General features: G+C 35.3%; 1 protein-coding gene across 4 annotated transcripts in view; it reads right to left on the bottom strand.

Annotated features, from left to right (window-relative positions):
* The window catches only part of FBXW7 (F-box and WD repeat domain containing 7), a 224,941-nt gene that overhangs the window by 139,953 nt on the left and 65,453 nt on the right, over window positions 1-19,535 (bottom strand). The window lies entirely within an intron of this gene.

A 19,535-nucleotide genomic window follows, 5' to 3' on the forward strand; every position in this document is an offset into this window, starting at 1 on the left:
TTAAAACCTGGTAGGATTTGTGTTGCCAAAAAATGTACAACCTGTCCATAAAAATTTGATATTTGTATTAGTTTTCTAATTAAAAGCCTATAAATAAATCATGTGTCTAATATTACCAACAAGCATCAATTAAAAATCCCTGCCATACTGCTATTAATGAAAGTTATCTTACTAGCTATTCAGTCTGCACCACTGTTTCTAAAGAAAACTATGAAATAAAAGATTCAAAGAATAGAATATTTGTGAAATAGCTTGACTTGCAATGTTCCTTCCTCCTCATCCCCCACCAATATCCCTTGGATCTTATATTAATTATAACTTAGAGTATAAGCAATATGAGGTATTTTCATTATTTATCATTTTCCTTCCACATCAGCTAATTTGATGTACAGTACTGTTGATTCTTAGGTTGCAGATAGATGGAGCTGGAAGGCAAAACAACAAAGACAAGGTTTAAAAATCAGAAGAAAAAGCAGCATAATATTGTTTATGAAAAAGTTTATAATTAACTTTGTCTAGGTATAGATATGTTTTTAAAGAGGAAAGAACATTAATACTTGCTCACTAACAACAATTAAGGATCTTGAGTATTTCTTCAATTAATGCATTTTAAAGTTGCTTTCCCCTTTAATTGCAAGTAACTGTCAAAACTTGTTTTAAAAATATTTAACAATCCATTTCTATCAAATAATTTTCATTTCCTTAAGATACAAGGTGATCACTTCTCTTAAATGGTAGTCTAAAAGATGTGAAATCTACAAACATAACCCTGAACAAGAGACATCCTTCCTCAATGCTCAAACTTATTTGCATAAATAAGCATAAGCTAATTTTTATAGTTCCCCTAAAGGTAAAAATGTATCAAATAAGAATCCGGCTCCCAGAACTCTGGGTGCTGAGTTGGGTGCAAGTAGATTGCTTGAGCCCAGGAGTATGAGAGCAGCCTGGGCAACATGGTGAACCCTGTCTCCACAAAACATACAAAAATTACTGGGGCATGGTGGCACTTGCATGTAGTCCCACCTACTTCCTACTTGGGAAGCTAAAGTGGGAAGATCACTTGAGCCCAGGAGGTGGAGGCTGCAATGAGCCGTGACTGCAATCCAGCCTGGATGACAGAGCAAGACCCTGCCTCAAAAAAAAAAGTATCAAATAAAAACTTAGCCAACTGACACTATATTTTAAAAATTATTGTTTCATTTAAAAACGCTATTTGTCACACATAGCCTCTGAGAGATGACTCCAGCAGTTTTCAAAATATGAACCCTGGGAGTTCCTAAGACACACGGAGTCTATAAGATCAAAATTATTTCTATAATACTAAGATGTTACTTATGTTTTTTTACTCTGTCTCTTGAGTATACACAAAGTAAAGTTTTTGTCAGAGTATAGAGCATGTAATATCCTAATAAACGGAATGCAAAAGCAGATATGAGCATCCAACTGTCTTCCTGTAAGCCAGACTTTGTTAATTGTGTAAACATGTAAATAGCTGTTATTTTTAAATAAAGTTAATAAATGAAAACTATTTAAACTTCTCAGCTTTATTTTCTAATAGGGTAAATATTAAGAGAGATAACCCACATAAATCAAAGCATTTTGGGGTCTTCAATAATTTTTAAAAGTTTAAAGAGATCCAGAAAGCAAAACAAATTTAGAATCACTAAAAATCTTTGCTCACATTTATTCCTTAAAATACAGCATTGGTTATTAAAAGGACTTCAGTAATTTTAAAGCAGAGATTAGAAAAATACTCACTTTAGAATAGCAAGTATAAAATGCTTCTGAATTTTCAGTCATTTTTAAAACCCAATTTTTAGCCATCTTCATTGTTGAGCACAATTGTTATCAGCTGTGTCTCATAATAGTGTTAAATACTAACATCTTTCTTTTTTTAAGTAGTAGAACAACTACAGTAGTCCATGGAGCAAAATTTAAAAATCTAGCTTATAAATACACGTTGAAAAAGAAAGAAGATAAATTGATAGGAAAAGGGAAATGTGACATTATACATTTTTAACATAAAAAGAAATTATAAGAACAGCTTCTAAAACTCATCTTGCCTGTACAAACCACTAGTTTTAAGTAATTTTTTTCCTAAGAAGAAATACATAAACTTTAAATAGAACCTCAAGAATGGATTGCCTTGCGGTAATAAATAAATTAGGAGGAAAAACACTTTCAAGAATACATTAAAGACAATTAGAGAACTTACAGTATAAAAACTTAATTACTGGCAAGCGCAGTGGCTCACGCCTGTAACCCCACCACTCTGGGAGGCTGAGGCAGGTGGATAACCTGAGGTCAGGAGTTTGAGACCAGCCTGGCCAACATGGTGAAACCCCCGTCTCAACTAAAAATACAAAAAATTAGCCAGGCGTGGTGGCACATGCCTGTAATCCCAGCTACTCGGGAGGTTGAGGCAGGAGAATCACCTGAACCTGGGAGGCGGAGGTTGCAGTGAGCCAAGATTGCACCATTGCACTCCAGCCTGGACAACAGAGTGAGACTCCATTTCAGAAAAAAGAAAAAAAAAAACACAATTATTTATGCTGAGAATATGTTAAATGCTTGAAATATTAAGGCTTTACAGTCAAACAGGGAAGATGATTTCTTATCTTAATTTCTTATGTAGTAGCCCACATTTTCCCCTGTAAATCCCACAGAGTTAATTTTCAAAGGGGTTCTCTTTGGTTCTGTCCTTAACCAAACCCCACGTCACCCCATGTCTTCTAGAACTCTGATTCATTCAGTCTATTCAGTCATCCATTCAGTCATTCAAATATTTACTCAGCACCTACCACATGCTACGCAGGTATGGATAAGGAAGATGCAGCCATACAAAAACGGGCTAAAATCTCTCCTGCCTTCACTGAACTTTTATATTTCAAGGAGAAGGTACATAAAAAACAAAAGAAATATTTTTCTAGTAGACGGTGGCAGCAGGTAAGGAGAAAAAAATACAAGAGGAAGGATGAAATGGCCAGGAAATGCCTCATTTTCTTAATGAAAATATAAATCGAATTTTTAAAGATTTAAGAACATTTTTTAAATGTTGAAAGAGTGGTGGCAGCAAAAAACATGGTCAATGAACAAAATTTGAATTTTTTCAGCATGTGTTGGTTTCTAAAAGAAAAAATATTTTTTAGAATTTTTTTGAATTTTTAAATGAAATTTTTCAAAAAGTGGAGAAAAGAGTACAATGAACCTCTATACATATACTATTACCTATATTTAACAGGTACTAAAATATTAGCAATATTGCTTTATCTATCTTTTATTCATTTTTTCCAATGTATTTTAAAGTAAACTCCAGACATCACATCATTACTTCCCTCATCCATATACATCATTATGTATCATTAAATAATTTGGCCACTGCCTTTCATACTCACAAAGTCACTATACACATTCAAAATAAGTATATTTCCATGATATTAAGTAATACCAGTCAATATTCAAATTCCTCATCTTATTTTAAAAATGTATTTTCTAGTTAATTTGATCTAAACAGAATCCAAAGAACTACCCTTTGTATATAACTATAGTACTGCTTCTTATATCTCTTTTACTGCAGAGTAACTCCCTAAGCCTTTTTTTCTTTTTTTTTTTTTCCCATGCCACTACCTTGCAGAAATCATGTTAGGTACCTGTCTCATATTCTGAAATTGTCTGTGTTTCTTCACTGTCACTTACCTTGTACCCCAATCTCCAATATTTCCTACAGAGAAGTACTTTAAGTCTATTGGTAATTTTCAAACACTGGTTGAACTGAATGCAAAAAAATTTAACAGGGTGCAATAGCTCTGAAAGGACAGAAGAGGGAACTATAATATTTAGGAATTCCACACTAAATAGCCCTTTTTAAAAAAAATTAAACATTGACTTTCAACTTGGCAATAGCTAAAAATGCAGTAATAATTACTTTATATATCCTCCTTCCAAAAAACAAACAAAAAAACCTAGAATGCAGAAGAAAAAGATATGGAAGATAACGATAAAGACTGAATGTACGGATATTTGTAAGTTGTATCCATAATAAATATTAGCCATTAACAAGAGCTACCATTTAAAATTATTCTACCAAACAATGCACTTCCATTTTCCAAATTAATAATAAAAAAGCATATATCTAAATACAACTAATATATGTTTCCTTAAATAACCATTTTAGTTATAAATTAAAATGTGTTTTCAAAAATTATTCTTTTTAAAGAAAAGTCATCAGAAAATCCAGAAACTAAAGGTTTAAATTACATATCCATTTATTCAAAAGGAAGCTGTAAAAAGACTTTAATAATAATATCTCAAGAATAAATATAGTCCACTAAGATATGTGTTCTAAATACTGATTTTTTAAATATAAATTTAATTTATAAAAACATAAATCTGTCACTTTAATTAAAACTACTTTATAACAAGTAAAGAATAGAACTGCAAATATATGTATAAATGATTGCTGCTATACCCAGGCAACACAGGAGAGTTAGACACATAACTACAGGACGGAATTCAGGTAAGTTTTCTGTTACAATCTAAACAAGGATCTCCTTCACTTCAGTTTCCAATAACATCTTCCTCATTTCCTTCAAAGCCCTCACAAACAGCAGCACCTTTAATGTTCACATTTCCACCAACAGTCTCTTTATGACGATTTAGGTATTCTCTAAGATGATACACATTTTCTCTACTGTGCTCCTCATTCCCTTCTGGGGCCTCACCAGCAGAGCCTTTAACATCTGTATTTCTACCATCTGTACATTCAAGATAATCTAGGTTTTCTCTATTACATTCCTCAAAATTCTACCAGCTTCTGCCAATACCCCAATTTCAAAGCCACTTTCACCTTTTTAGGTATTTGTTACAGCGGCATTCCACTTACAGGTAAAATCTATATTGGCTGTGGTAAGAAATTACTATAAACTTGGGGTAAAGCAACACAAATTTATTATCTCATGGCCTTAGCTCATGCCCCCTTCCCTTCATCTTCAAAGCACATCATTCCAACCTCTGCTGCAGTCATTCATCTCTTCTGCCCTGATTGGTTTTGCCTCCTTACAAGGACTCTCTGATTACACTGGGCTCACCTGGATAATCCTGGATAATCTCCTCATTTCATAATTCTTAACTTAATCACATATGCAAAGTTCGTGTAGCCACGTCAGGTAACATATATACAGCTTTTGGAAATTAGGATATGGACATCTTTCAGGGGTCATTATTTGGCCTACCAAAATACAACACAAAAAGCATGAAATATAAAAGAAAAACTATAAACGTGTATTCATCAAAATAAAAGACTTTTGAACTTGAGAAGACATGGGTAAAGAAAAAAAGGCAACCCACAAACTGAAAAAAATCTGCAAGCAGTTATCCAAAGGACTAGTATTTAGCACACAGAAAGAACTCTTATAATTCAATAATAAGACAAACAATACAATAAAAAAATTAAGTAGTCAGGCACTGTGGCTCAAGCCTGTAATCCCAGCACTTCTGGAGACTGAAGTGGAAGGACGGCTTGAAGCCAGAAGTTTGAGACCAGCCTGGGCAACAGTCAGGCCCTATCTCTTTTAAAAAATCCTTAAAAAGAAAAAAAAAAAAAAACAGCCGAGTGTCGTAGTACACATCTGTAGTCCCAGCTACTCAGGAGGCTGAGGTAGGGGTATCACTTGAGCTCAGGAGTTCAAGGCTGCAGTGAGCTATGATCATACCACTGCACTCCAGCCTAGGAGACAGAGCAAGACTATGTCTTACTCAAAAAGAAATAAATCAATAAGCAAAAGATTTGAGAAAATACTTCAACAGAAAAAGATGTGAATGGCAAACAAGCATAGGTAGATGTTCAACATAATTCACATTTTCCTAATGATTAATGAATGCCACAATAAGACATTATTATACAGCTACTAAAACAAATCAAATTAAAATACTGTCCATACCAAGAATTCTGAGGATGTGAAGCAACTGGAATGCTCATACACTGCAAGTGTTAATATAAACTGATACAAACTGTTTGGAAAAGTTTGGCAGTGTCTTATAAAGGTAAACATACACCTACTATATGAATCAGCCATTCCACTCATAGCAGAAATAAGAGCACAAGTCCACATAAAAAACCATGCACCAACATTTGTGACCACTTTATTCATAATAGTCAATAACTGTTAATAACCCAATCCAGCAATAATAAGCTAAATGGAAACAGGCAAAAAATAAATTGTACTATATACTAAAAATGAGATACTATTCCCCAGTTAAAAAAAACAAAAACAAAATTTTGATCATTCATCCAACAATATAGACAAATCTCAAATATATTGAGCTAGGGTTGAAAGAAGTCAGACAAAAGAGGAGACACATTATATGATTCTACCTACATAACATTCAAGAAAATACAAACTGACCTACAGTAACAGAAAGCAAATCAGTGGGTGCCTGGGAAGTGGGGAGGGAAGAGATTATAAAGAGGTTTTTGAGGGTGATGTATATATTCATTGGATATATACATTGTGGTGATGGTTTCATGAGTGCACATATATGTCAAAACTCAACAAATTATGCATTAATTAGAACTCAATAAAACTGGATTTTTTTTTCATTAAAAAATTAGAAGATGAAAATGGAGCAGAGAAATTAAAATCTGAAAACAACTTCTCTAGTAGAATCCTAACAAACAGTCTGGAAACAAAGTAAAGAATCTCAAAGACAGCTCAAAAGATAAAAGATGTTACACTGATACTGTGGAATTTAAGAAAGATTTCTAGATAGAAGGTAAGAAAAAGGGTAGTGGTACTCAGTTTCCAATTCATTTCTCTTCTACTCCTATCTTCCCCACTCCTACTAAAAAAAAAAAAAAGTTACTTCAGGAAATTCTTTTAATTTGATGTTTAAAATATACTTTCTTTCTTTCTTTTTTTTTTTTTGAGACGGAGTCTTGCTCTGTTGCCAGGCTCTGTTGCCAGTGCAGTGGCACAGTCTCAGCTCACTGCAACCTCCGCCTCCTGGGTTCAAGCGATTCTCCTGCCTCAGCCTCCCAAGTAGCTGGGATTACAGGCATGCACCACCACGCCCAGCTAATTTTTGTATTTTTAGTAGAGATGGGGTTTCACCATGTTGGCCAGGCTGGTCTTGAACTCCTGACCTCGTGATCCGCCCGCCTCAGCCTCCCAAAGTGCTGGGATTACAGGCGTGAGCCACCGCGCCCGGCCTAAAATATACTTTCTAAACAGGTTGACACAGTGGTCAAAAAGAAACTATACTAGTGATGGAGCACATCTATTTTCATCTTTTAAGAGCATCTAATAAATTTTTCACTTGCCCTTACATTCCTAACTCTCAAGAGGCAGAAGATACGCATCCTCTCAGTCAATTAAAAAGAATGATCCAGATATACATCATCCAGCATTATTAAGAAGCCAACACATCTAGGCTCTAGGTCAGACATGTCTTAGCAGCCAATATTGTATCAGACAAACCACCATTTCACACACATCCATTTGCACATTTAAAAATGAGAGCACAGTTAACATCATGCTGGATTGTTACCACAGTCCCATATCTACCTTTCAGAGAATCAAACAGTATGACACACATAAAATTCCTTTGTAAATCAGCTCTATTAAGAGTGAACTAACTTACTTCTAACTGGGAAAAAGAGCTTGCAGTATAGATACAAGAAACTAAGCAGGAAAGAAAGGGAGGTGGGGGTGGGATCTTGTAATGAAGAACCAACCCAGCAATATTCAGCTTGCTATGCCACTTCTACGGGCCACAGGAAAGTTTCACCATAAATAAGAAATAAATAAACAGTTCAATTTTTTCCACTTTATAGCACAACTGAAAGCAAAACCAATACAGCCCTAACACAGGTTGACAACCACAACTGTTCCCCAACTGACATAACTTGTAGAAATTAGGATATAGCTACTTCCCCTCTGTATATTCGCTCCAAGATGCAGTGAAATGGCCCCCTAGGAGAGGTGAGAAGCCCTGCCTAGGAAAGTGGTATTCTCTACTGTCTAAGTTACTACCCAAAACAGTACAGCTAGTTCAGACTATAACTGCAGCATGACTTTACTACCAACACCAGCATTCAATCTACCACAAGTGCTACAAAATATTTAAACCAGAAGGATGACATCATTATCATACTGTTGTATGTACACATACACAGAGCAAACTCAACAGTCATTCCAAGACTCTACAGACAGCAATTAATTCATACATCCTGGTGATCAATGGAGAGTCACATCACAGGCAGACTGCCCTTATATTCATACAGCAGTGATTCCAAACCAAGGGGCAGGGCAGGAAGTACACTAGTCCCCCACTTATCCACAGAGCATATGTTCCAAGACCCCCCAGTGGATGCTTGAAACCATACACAGAACCAAACTCTATATATACTATGTCTTTTCCTATACATATATACTTATTAGTTTAATCTGTAAATTGGGCAAAGTAAAAGATTAACAACAATAATAATAAAAAAGAACAATTATACTGTAATAAAGTTACATGAATGTGGTCTCTCAAAACATCTTATTGTACTATAATCACCTATTTTCAGACCATGGATGACCACAGATAACTGAAATTGTGGAAAGCAAAACTGTGGATAAGGGGGACTACTATATATGAAATACAGAACAGCCAAATTCATAAAGACAGAAAGTAGATTAGACACTGCCAGGAACTCTGGGAAGGGAAATGGGAAATTACTGCTTAGTAGGTACAGAATTTCTGTTTGGAATGACAGAAAAGTTCTGGAAAAAGTAGTAATGAACGAACAACACTGTGAATGTAACTGTGCCACCAAATTGTACAGCTAAAATGGCAAATTTTATTTTGTATGTATTTTACCACATTTTTAAGTTTTTGGAAACCTATTATACATTACTAAAATTAAACAATAACCTTAATGAGATATACCACGTTCATAAGTTAGAAGACTACTAATACGTTAATTTGTATGTCATTACATATTAAATATTGTACAATACATAAATTCCCAAACTCCATTATAAGCCCAACAATACAGCATCATAATTTTTGCTTCATGTCATAGGTACTTGTTTTTAAAATAAGGAAAAATATAGTTTATAACAATTAGAGTAAATTATGTATTTACTAGTTTTGATGTTGATTTCCTCCTGTAGATGGCACTTGCCATCTGGTGCCATTTCCCCTGAAATTGATTCCTTTAGAAATGCTTGCAATGGTGGCTGGCTGGTGAAAATTTCCCAGTTTTTGGTTTATCTGAACATATATTTATTTTACCTTCACTTCTAGCTGAACATAGAATTCTTATTTGATAGCTTTTTGCCTTTCAGCTGAATATACCATATCCATGGCTAGAGGTCGCCATTGTTTCTGGTAAGTTATTTCTGGCTACTTTCAAGAAATTCTCTGGCATTAAGCAAGTTGACCACTTATGTGCTAACATCTGTTTTTTGTGTGTGTTTATCCTGCTTGAAGTTTGCTGAGCTTCCTGGATATGTAAATTGATACTTTCCACCAAAGTTGGGGGGGTTTTCAGCCATTATTTATTCCCCATCTGAGACTCCATTTAGATGCATGTTCAAACATTGTATTACCCCAAAGGTCTCTCAAACTCTGCTTATTTTTCTCCATTCTTTCTCTTTCAAATAGATGACTTTTATTATCTATCTTTAACTGATTCTTTTGCCATCTCCAAACAACTGTTTTGCTTGGCCGAGCACAGTGGCTCACGCCTGTAATCAAAGTACTTTGGGAGGCCGAGGTAGGCAGGTCACCTGAGGTCGGGAGTTCGAGACCAGCCTGGCCAACATGGTGAGACCCTGTCTCTAGTAAAAATACAAAAATTAGCCAGGCATGGTGGTGCACATCTGTAATCCCAGCTACTCAGGAGGCTGAGGCAGGAGAATCACTTGAACCCAGGAGGCGGAGGTTGTGGTGAGCCGAGATCATACCACTGCACTCCAGCCTGGGCGACGGAGCAAGACTCCGTCACAAAATAAAATAAAATAAAATATAAAAATTTCATTTCAGTTAATGATCTCAACCCTAAAATTCTCTTTTGCTTCTTCTTTATAGTACCTGTTTATCTGTTTTGATCTCCTATTTATTCACTCAACAAGACTTTGTTTTTTATTTGCATTATTTTTTATTGCTGTACTGTAAATTTTATTATGTTTTTTCCCAACTATTTTTGATCCATGGTTGGTTGAATCTGCAAATGCAGAAACATGGAAACAGAGGGGTGACTGTATTTTTCTCTAATCCTTTGAATATAGGATTCCTTAAATTCTTCTGATTATATTTAGGGCTATTTTAAAGTCTTTGCCTGCTAAATCCAGTATCTGGCTATACTTGGGGTTAATTTCTATTGAATGATTTTCTTTACCTGAAAATGAGTCATATTCCACTTTATTTGCATATCTAATAATTTTTAGTTGAAAATACCTATTGTAAATAGCAAGTTATAGCAACTGGATTTTGTTACAACCTTTCAAAGGACTATTTGGTTTTCATGTTGTATGATTCTAACGGGCTTGTATGGACTCAAACTGCAAACTTCAGTTAAGTCCTCACTTAATACCGTCAATAGGTCTTGGAAACAGCAACTAGAAGCAAAACAACAAACAGCAACGTCCTTGAATACTGTTGTTTCCTTTAACACTGTTTTGTTATACAACTGATGAGAAAAAAATGTTGTTACATGTTGTTTCACTTAAAGTCATATCCCAAGAACCTATCAACAACGTTAAGTGAGGACTTACTGTGTGTCTCCCTTGTGGTAAGCAACAATGATTTTGCTTAGTTCTTTCACCTTCCAGCTGCTTCCTTCTTCTAACCTGATGCCCAGGGCATCCCCTCTGCACCTGGGTAGTCAGGTGGTCAGTGAAGGAAATGGGCAGAGATTATACTGAGATGTGTGGCCTACAACCTCTGATGTTGTGTTGCTTTCAGTGTTTGTTCCCTAAATTTTAACTCTTCTGTCAACAATATGTTCTGTGCTCTGATACCTCAAGCCAGCTGTTGGCCACGCAAATTGCATACAAGTTGAGAAATGTACTGTCAAAAAAAGAAGCAATCACAAATCTCACAGGGTTCAATTCTTTCAGGAGCAGATTCTGCTCTTGTTTCTGCCTGTTTTTACACTGGGTCCCCTGGGGTCTCCCCTACGCATGTATAGTTTCGTGATTAGCCATGATTTGGACAGAGTTTACACTCAGATTTTGGATCTTACTTATTGCTTCCATGATTCCCCTGAGTGAATTTCCAACTGCTAGGTTACCTCTAACTTCTTTCCTATGCCACTGAACGACAGGAGGCGAAAATGCACCATAAGGCAAGAAAGCCACAAACATAAAATTATACATTGCAGTTGGAGGCTCTCATCTGGTTTTGCCTTCTTTGGTTACTTTCCATTGCTTTTAAGACAGTTAAAGTTTTTCTTTCAGTATTTTGTCCAGATCTTATCATTGTTATCTGAAAGATGGTTCACTCTACCACTTCACTAGCATCACTGCATTCTTAAAAGAAGAATCTCGAAATTCTAATGAATGAAAAACTTTTCACATCCTTGATTTCTATTCCTTCCATCAAGTTAAAATCTTTACCTCATCAGACAAGAATTTAAAGTACTCCCACTTCTACTTCCAGTCATTTTTTTTTTTGATCTCACATAGTACACTGAGTAATTTCTTGTCTGGTATATTACTTGTATCATTATAAAGAATGTTTTTGGCTGGGTGTGGTGGCTCATGCCTGTAATCCCAGCACTTTGGGGGGCTGAGACAGGTGGGTCACTTGAGGCCAGGAGTTCAAGACCAGCTTGGTCAACATGGTGAAACTCCGTCTATACTAAAAATACAAAAATTAGCTGTGCGTGGTGGTGGGCGCCTGTAATCCCAGCTACTTGGAGGCTGACACACGAGAATCACTTGAATCCAGGAGGCAGAGGTTGCAGTAAGCCGAGACATCACACCACTGCACTCCAGCCTGGGCGACACAGTGAGACTTTCTGCCTCAAAAAAAAAAGAATGTTTTCTGTGAAAACCAGGAAACATGTCACCAGAAACTTCATTGTAAGTTTCAACTCCACCATTACCCATAAAACCATAAGGAAATCACAATCTCTGTGATTTTTATTTCCACCATCTGCAGACAAAAATGTCATCTTCCTCATTAGTCAAACTTAGGACCAAAATGTGACAACTAATATTAGCAAGTGTAGACAAGAAGTGGTCAGAGATATTACAGGGCTTGTGACATGAGAATAGGTGGACAGTTAAAACCATTATCTTAAGAAAAAAAAAAAAGACAGATAAGGAGTTCGTTCATGATTCAAAAAGCATTTACTTAGTTCCAACCATATATCAACCGTTGTACAAGACAAACTTTTCCACTGGGAAATAACAATTTTGGGGTGCTAAGGACATGGCGACTGAGAAAGTGGTAGAACAGGTCACTAAGAAAAATGTGGTATTTCTGAGTCATCAAATTTGTGATAATCTACATAATGAACACGAGACCATCTCCTCAAAATGATGTGTAATGAAAAAGAGCTAAGAGCAAAGCTTCAACCCAATTTATATATAAGTGGTATATAAAAGAAGAAAGCAGTAACAAAGAAAACGAACATTTAGCCAGAGAGAGGAGAAAAACCATTAAGGTTTATTACAGAAGACAAAGGAGAAGTGAATGTTAAGCAGCAAAAAAACAAATGCTAAAAAAGACAGGAAAGGATGAAAAGTGAAAAGACAAATATTTAGCCATTTGGAACTCAGTTTTATCTTGGAAATAATAGCATGTTTACGGCCAGATCCATCCAGCTAATGTTTATCTACCTAGTTAAGTAAGAAATGTGTTTACTTACACTTAAGAAAGCAGAACACTAGTAGAAATAATAGTCAAACTTCAGAAAGTAGTTGAGTAACAGTTGAGAAATTGGAGACACCTAGAATGGACTATAACAACCTTGGAGATAATGGGAAGGAAGTAACGTTCTTTTCAAGATCAAGTCTGATAAGGCAGAGAACCCAGCATGGACCATAAGAGGAAGAAAAATAGAGGAAAGAAGAGCTAAGATTAAAAACAGAGATAATAAGCTTTTGAAATGAAAACACTTTATTCTGACAGATTGAGGAAAAGAGGGTATAAAATATGAAATGAAAAAGGAATAAGAGAACTAGGGATAGGACTGTTCATTTGAGCACAGTAGAATGGTTCCAAATAACTAACATGCAGAATGAAACATATCAAAAAGATAAAAATTACCAGGAAGGAACTTGGATAAACTAGGAAGGGAAAATGTGAATTTGTACTAGAAACCTCTCAAGGCAGGAAACTGATGAAACTCTAGCAACGATAGGCAGCACATGAAGAGGAAACAAAAGCAGAAGAAATGAACAGTTGTAATTACTTAAAATAACAGACTAGAAATTGTGTGAAGACAGTTAAAGAGAGTTTGGAAACCTCAAGTATTCAAAATAATAAAGTCAAGACGTCTATGTACGTGGCTTAATCTGGATTAAGTTTTTCATTAAAGAAGTAAATATTGAAAAAAGGCTTTTAAGAAATATTCTCTGCAATGATGTGATTACTGCAATAACTTTATTGGAAGAAAAAGGGGTCAATATTACTGTTCAATGATTTGCAGACATTTGTGCAAAAACAGTACTGGTAATTAGAATAAGCCAAGTCCAGTTGAGCCTTTCTCAGTAAGATTAGTAATCAAAGATCCATCTAATGAAGAACAATTTAATTATTCTATTCACATAACCAGAATCAGTATCTCCAAGGTGTATTATGGATCAGCAGAGCAGCAAAGCAGGACATGCCCTGAGAAGCTGTGCTACCTATTATATACGGAAGCCACTATAGACTCTAGTGACAAATTAGTGGTTTAAAGGGTACTTAGCTTGGAGAAAAAAAAAAAAAAGTCTCTACTGACATCAAAACCTTATTTAAAATATAAATACTTAAAGAAAATTAATGTATACTCAATTATTATGATAGCACACAGAACAAGAGAAGGGAAGAGGAAAGAATCGGATATAAAAGCTATTTTGCCTTAATTCAGCCATAAATAGGTCACCAAAATCCTCTTAATTACCACATTTGATATAAACAATTGGAGGTAGCTCTCAATTATGTCTTTTCCTTACTGTCATCACAATTGAAAATTTAACAACATCATTAATAAGTTTTTCATTTCCTTTTCCATTGCTAAATTTCCATGAATACTATAACATAAACCATAAGAATATGAACGTATAGAACAATATTACCCATCTGGCAAAGCGCGGTGGCTCATGCCTGTAATCCCAGCACTTTGGGAGGCCAAAGTGGGTGGATACCTGAGGTCAGGAGTTCAAGACCAGCCTGTACAACATGGTGAGACCCCATCTCTACTAAAAATACAAAAATTAGCCGGGCATGGTGGCGTACGCCTATAATCCCAGCTACTCAGGAGGCTGAGGCAGGAGAATCGCTTGAACCCAGGAGGCAGAGGTTGCAGTGAGCCAAAATCATGCCACTGCACTCCAGCCTGGGCGACAGAGTGAGACTCCTTCTCAAAAAAAAAAAAAAAAAGAGAACAATATTACCCATCTAATAGGCACTCAAGTGACTGTTAGCCAACAAACATCATGATTTTAAATCAACTAACAAGAATATCAGTGATCTTAGCACTATAAAATCTCATCAAAATAGGCCTTTTGTTATTTGAGGTTGACAAAGAATACTGTCAAATAACATGAAAGGTAAGAATAGTCAATTCCCCTAATAAAAACACATCTAGCGCATTTATATTACAACCTCAACCTTACACAGAAAGCTAATGCTTTGAAGACGAGTGACATTCCATTGTTACACACCATTTCTCCAGAAACTAAACTAGACAACATTATAGGCCAAAATACATGAAATACACCTTCAACTGATCACATAACATCACATAACGATAAAAAATAAGGAACTAAATTGGTACCTTAAAAATTAAAGACACTGGCTGGGCGCAGTGGCTCATGCCTGTAATCCCAGCACTTTGGGAGGCAGAGGCGGGTGGTCACCTGAGGTCACAGTTCGAGACCAGCCTGACCAACATGGTGAAACCCCGTGTCTTCTAAAAGTACAAAAATTAGTCAGGTTTGGTGGCACACGCCTCTAATCGCAGCTACTCAGGAGGCTCGGGCACAAGAATCACTTGAACCCAGGAGGCAGAGGTTGCAGTGAGCCAAGATTGTGCCACTGCCCTCCAGCCTGGGCAACAGAGCGAGACTCCATTTCAAAAAAAAAAAAAAATTAAAGACATTTACTTAATAGAGGAAAAACTTACATATTCCATACAGAAGTTTACAAAAACACCAAAATATCATTGCTTAAAAATAATCTGGGCCGGGCGTGGTGGCTCACACCTGTAATCCCAGAACTTTGGGAGGCCGAGGCAGGCGGATCACGAGGTCAGGAGATCGAGACCATCCTCGCTAAGATGGTGACACCCCGTCTCTACTAAAAATACAACACATTAGCCAGGCACGGTGGCGGGCACCTGTAGTCCCAGCTACTCGGGAGGCTGAGGCAGGAGAATGGAGTGAACCCGGGAGGCAGAGCTGGCAGTGAGCCGAGATCGCGCCACTGTACTCTGGCCTGGGCGAAAGAGCGAGACTCTGTCTCAAAAAAATAATAATAATAATCTGTACAAGATTAAAATCAGTGAGATTATCAAACTCTATTCCTTCTTCACAAGCAAAATAAGAATCTGATAATCCTTAGTCTAAAAAGCAATGGTTTCTTAAGCTATGAAATAAAATATGCAGTAATTGTCATAATAAACTATTGATATGGTTTGGCTGTGTCCAAACCCAAATCTCATCTTGAACTGTAGTTCTCACAATCCCCACGTGTTGTGGTGGCACCCAGTGCAAGGTAATTGAATCATGGGGATGATGACCTCCATGCTGTTCTCATAACAGTGACTGAGTTCACACAAGATCTGATGGTTTTATAAGGGGCTTTTCCCCCAATTCACTCTGCACTTATCCTTGCTGTCACCATGTGTTTGCTTTCCCTTCTGCCACAACTATAAGATTCCTGAGGCCTCTCCAGCCCTGAGGTACAGTGAGTCAACTAAGCCTCTTTCCTTTATAAACTACCCAGTCTTGGGTATATGTCTTTATTAGCAGCGTGAGAACGGACTAAAACATCTATTAAGGATGGCCCCTCCCTTCTTCAATCCAAAAAAAACTAAACATAAATTCACAAGACTAATATCAATAAACATATCACACACAGCTAATATTTTCACAGTAACACATGGGATCAAAACATAAGGTTTTGCTTAAAACAATTAGCTGAGGAATTGAAGCACAAATACAAGGATAATTGCCTCCTTTGGGCTTTGACTGTCAAACACAAGAAATGCCAATGCTTTTTCGTAGTTCTATGACAATTAAAACTTTGTCATAGACCCAGGCTATCAGTGAGTATTTATTTAAAAACAAATCTGCAATATAACACCAAAAGAACAAGCAACAAAAAACAGATCAGCTGAACTTCAAAATTAAAACTTTTCTGCTTCAAAGGACACCATCATAAAAGAGATAATCCATAGGAGAAAATATTTGCAAATCATGTATGTGATAAGGGACTAGTTTCCAGAATATATAAAGAATGTTTACAATATTCAACATTAAAAAGATAATCCTTTTTTTAATGGGCAAAGGAGTTGAACAGATGTTTCTCCAAAGAAGATATATGGTCAATAAGCATGTGAAATGATGCTTATCATTAGTCATTATCAAAATCAAAATCACAATGAGATACAACTTCATACCTACTAGAATGGCTGAAATACAAAAGACTGACAATGAGTGTTTATGAGGTCGTGAAGAAATTACAATCCTCATACATTGTTGGTGGCATTGTAAAATGGTACAGCCATTTTGACAGTTCCTCAAAGAGTTACACACAGTTACTATATTATCCAGCAATCCTACCCCATCCATATATACTCAAAAACATATCTACACAAAACTTATATAAGAATGTTCATAGGAAAGTGTTCCTAATAGCCAAAAAAAGAAGTGGATACAACTCATTAACTGATGAATACACAAATGATATACAAAGAAATATTCAGCCACAAAAATGAATGAAACAGTGATACATGCTACAACAGGAGTGAAGCTTTAAATATCATGCTAAATGAAAGAAGCCAGACACAAAAGGACAAATATTGTATGATTCTGTTTTTATAAAATGCCCAGAATAGGCAAATCTATACAAACAGAAAGTATATTAGTGGTGGCCTAGGGCTGGGTGATAGAGGGTGTCCAGAAGAAAGATGATGAAAGTAACCTAAGATTACACAGTACTGGTGGTTGCACAACTTGATGAATATATTAAAATATCACTGAATTGTACACTTAAAGATGAAATCTCCTGGTATGTAAATTTCATCTCGACAAAACTGTCACTAAAATTAATAAATTTGCTAAGATGAAATCTACATGATAAGTACATAATGCAAAGATGACTGCTTCCCTCTAACTCAAATATACGCATCAATAGGGAAAAAAATGACAGTAAGTTACTCTTTTCTACTTAATACAACTCCAGAAATCAGTTACCACCTTCTAAAGTAGTAAAAATCTGTTTAAGAGATCTCTGTGGCATCATTTGCTCCTAAAAGTATTTATATTTATTACAAATGTACAGTAAACAGAACAGTATAATTGTTGAACATTTAGGCATCTACTGTAGTTACTATAAAATTTAAGAAAAATAATTTGGTCAAATATTTGCTGTTTCAAACACATTAAAAAGTGTAATAAAAGAAGCCAATGCTTATCACTAAATAATTCCTCCTTAATAATCTGTTATTGACTATATTAAAAACAACCAAAAGTCTATATTATGACACCTCATTATGTAATGTCTCAGCACTTCTTTCCCATTTTGAAGCATATTTAATAGCTTTAAAATCTATTATGATTAACCAAAGCATTTTATATCTATAAAATCACCACAGTATACAGGTATAAAATACTATGTAGTTGAAGTAAAATACATTCTGAGATTGACTTACCTACCTTTACTCAAAAATAAAAAAGTAAAAGCTTTATCTATGAAATCATAAGTTTATGAAATTCTTAACTACAGACACCTACAAAATTTTTCATATTTTAATCTTGGAACAAAGAATAATCTAAATAGGAAATGCATAGACCCTAATCACAGTATTCGGTTCATGTTGGCATGCTGCAGCAAACAGGACCTAAATACAAGGAGGAGTCAAGCAATGGATGGCTAAAGAAATCTGTATTAGTGTTTTCACAAAAAAGAAATACTACAAAATCTCAAGTAGGGGAAATCTTGTTTTATTCATAAAGTATTAGTATTCCTGCTCACTAAAACCATTTCTTTCCTTGAACTCTTAATATTAAGGCTGTACACTGAAAGAATTTCTGGACACAACATAAAGAACAAGAGAGAAAAGGATTGGAATAGGTTTAAGGAGACAAAAATTCTAGTAACCAAGTAAAATTTAAAATATTAATTATAACTGTAATTTACACTCACTATTGTAAATGTCATTCATGTAGCATATGTGTAAACTTAAGTAACATGCAAAATATTTAACATGGAGAATATTTACTTACCAAATACTTAAATAGCCTTTTTAAAATCCTGCTGGTGGTTGAGATTCCCTATATAATAAAATTTTTTTAAAAAGAAGATGAAACCATTTTCAACTTCAGAGTTACACCTACTCTGTAATGTCTACCCAAGAATTCCATTTAATGAGGGTAATTTGTTTCAGTAAAACAGTTTAAAATCCAAACCATATGCTAAAACTTTGGCATATTATACATATGAAACAATTTTTTCATAGCCTTATAATTTAAATTTTATAGGTAATATATAGAGATGCTAATGAATTATAAAGACATTGGCTGAATTTACTAGACCATGTAAAGAATGAGCTCTATCACAACTTAGACAAAAAATTATAGATCAAGACAACGGCATGCTAACAATATCTTGGGGAAGCATTCATGCATTCAGTTCTTCCTGACAATCAACATACAATGTAACACATTCTGGTATCTAGTTACCATCTTTTAAGTGGCATCTAGACAATCTAACTACAGAGTCTACAGAGTTAAAACAGAGCCGATGAAGTGGGAAAATATTTCACACAGTATTCATTCCATGTTTATTAAAAAATTAACATGAGGAAGCATTTAAAAATCCATCCTATGTTGGTAAAATTAAAATATTTTATGCATAACAAAAAGATGTATAATGGGCAAATCAATTTTACTATTTACAAAAGCTAGCGGTTAATAATTTTATAATAAACTTATAGTACAAATCCTTTCCATCAAGTCTCAAGTCCAATTTATTTCAAAAATCTAGAATAAAAAGCACTAAATAATATTTATGAAGCTCTTCTTGTCTGCCAGGCAATTTACTCTGTATTTGAAAAAGCATATACATACATTTTTTAATCACCTCATGCCTCACGGAGATTAAGTCAT

Source organism: Hylobates moloch, unplaced genomic scaffold (genome assembly GCF_009828535.3).
Source record: "Hylobates moloch isolate HMO894 unplaced genomic scaffold, HMol_V3 SCAFFOLD_3, whole genome shotgun sequence".
NCBI classification, from domain to species: domain Eukaryota; kingdom Metazoa; phylum Chordata; class Mammalia; order Primates; family Hylobatidae; genus Hylobates; species Hylobates moloch.